The following is a 2,515-nucleotide window of genomic DNA, read 5'->3' as shown; positions in this document are numbered from 1 at the left end:
CAGCTGTACTCAACTTGGTACTGCACCATAGTTTTTTATATTTAATCTCAATAGTTCAGTGTTTACAATACTAATATGATTGTATTTTCATGTTTTTCTATATCAACATCCTAATATTGCTCTATTGTTGTAATATTATGCAGTTTAGTGTCAATAATTGTATTGGCAATGTGGCCTCCTTCTGCACACATACAAACCAACCCCTGGCACCACCCTCTGCCAGGGCTCCATTGGTCTAATGGTCTATGTCATAGACTATCATGTGGGAGATCAGGGTTCAAAACCCAGCTAATGCAACTTTAACAAAAAAAATCTCTTCAAACTTCTTATTGTCACAAAATTACTTTAATTCTACACACCTGCTGATGTGAAAGGCCCAAGCTGGTATAGAAAACACATTTGAACTTGGTCAAAGTTCATTCTGCAAGTCCACTGCTGCAGGCAAAGCCATGCTGCAATGACATGCTACATGGCAATGCACACTTGTTTTTACATTGTAAAAACCCATGTCTAGTTGTTTTTGTTTTTTATACGCTGTATTGGTCCCCTGGTGGGGAAATTAATTCTCTGCTTTTTACCCATCGCACATGTGAACACACATGTGGAGCAGTGGGCTGCCAGTTACAGCGCCCGCGGAGCAGCTGAGGGGTTAAGGGCCTTGCTCAAGAGCCCAAAGTGGGGCTGGTTTCTGCAGAGTTGAACCAGCGACCTTCAGATCACAGCCTAATCTTCTTTAACCTCTGCGCTACCACTCCCCCAAATAAATAAACTCTTCTTCGTTTTAGATTTTCAAACAGAGCAAACAACATTTAAGGTGAACGAGTTGAATAAATACTGCATCTGCACCAAAAACGTGCAGATTAGACTCTTTTTACAACAAAGTCTTCAAGTATGGAATGATTATACAAAACTATTAAAATCTGAGGACAAATCTGAACTTTTTGATTTAGAGACAAAGAAACAAGCTGTGCTTACACATCTTTTAAAGCCTGTAAAAATAAATAAATGGTTGTAGTAAATTACCATCTGAAAGCTGTGAACAGTGATCTTTGCAGCAACGTYGTGTGTTTATTAAAATTACTCTCCCCCAGAACAGAATCAGGTACGAGGAGTATTAGGATCAATCATACTTGTTAAGTTTTATGTGRCCAGTTGCTGTCAGTTTTACTAATTTGTCCCTAAGACAATCTGACATCTTTACCTGGCATGGCTGTGGCGGTTACTGATGTAATGCAGCGCCGATGGGAATTAGTGGAAAAGACCAGATTCTTCTAATGTTAGTTGGAATGCCTCAAGAAGACATAATCAGAACACGTCCCATTAACATTGCTCTCAGTTTAGCAGATGATTTATGAGACGACCTGGAATTGTTTTGTTAGAATGAGACGTGTGGTGCCTGTTTCAGGAGAAGTTATGGACTTTTGATTATCAACAGGCTAGTTGTGCTCAATTAAGCTGCTCTTTGTATTTTAGCTATTATTTAAATTGGCCGGTTTAACACAAGCTTGTTGATTTATATGCTTTACAGCCTCATTTACGGAGCTGTACTTTTTTTTATTCATGCTGTTTTTATGATTTGCAGCCAGAAGTTAATTTGCCTTTCTTTTAAAATCTGCCCCAAATTGCTAAAAATTGCAAATGGGAATGAAGTAGCACRCAGGTAAGGAAGGACACAGTCAAGGACTGGTGCAGTGGGCAAATGAGTGAAAGCAGAAAGCAGCACAGAAATAAAGTTTGAGAAAAATGAAGAGAAGGAAAACAAAAACCAAAAAATGTTTGCAGGACCGAAGAACGGAGGGACGGCTGTATAACGAGAGATATAATTAGAAAGAAACTGATGTGAACAAAAGAGAAAAATACCAAACGTATTGACCCTGCAAAGCAAAAGAAGAAAATGCATTTTCCTACACAAAATTATTCACTGAAAAATTGAGGCAAATGAAGCCATAATGAAGCAGTAAAACAGAACAATTTATTATCAGTAATGCAGCAGCACACTGCTGCCAGAAGCAACAATATGGACCAGGAACGCACAAGGATTACAAAAAATCTGCAAAAAAAGCAAAACTGTTTATCAAGCAGCAAAATAAATCTTTTCATTGCTGTTTTGACCCATCACCTCATGTAGAGTCCTTAACGTTTCAAAGAATTACCGGCCACTCTGAATGTCTGGCAGATAAAATAAATAAATGTGACCCAGCACATCAAAACAAGGATTAAGTCTAAAAGTGGTAAATGGAGAAATAGGCAAACATAGTGTTTTGATTAAAACACTAACAAAAATTGAATTTCTTCAAAATATAACAAATAAATGCCTTATCAATGTATCATTCGAATGAACTATGTGAAATATGATCATTAAAAAAAGTTTTGAAGCCCTTTTTTAAGCAGTAGCAACAAAAAAAAATGATTTTGATGAAAAATCTCTCTAAATTTTGAGATTTTCCCTGTGAGCTATTAAAGTTTTAATTTGTTTCCAGCTGGGAAATGTCAATATTTAAATACTATTTGAGAT

This window comes from Austrofundulus limnaeus, unplaced genomic scaffold (genome assembly GCF_001266775.1).
Source record: "Austrofundulus limnaeus strain Quisiro unplaced genomic scaffold, Austrofundulus_limnaeus-1.0 Scaffold50, whole genome shotgun sequence".
NCBI classification, from domain to species: Eukaryota; Metazoa; Chordata; class Actinopteri; order Cyprinodontiformes; family Rivulidae; genus Austrofundulus; species Austrofundulus limnaeus.
The sequence above is the reverse complement of the archived record's forward strand: the minus strand, read 5'-3'. Positions refer to the sequence as shown.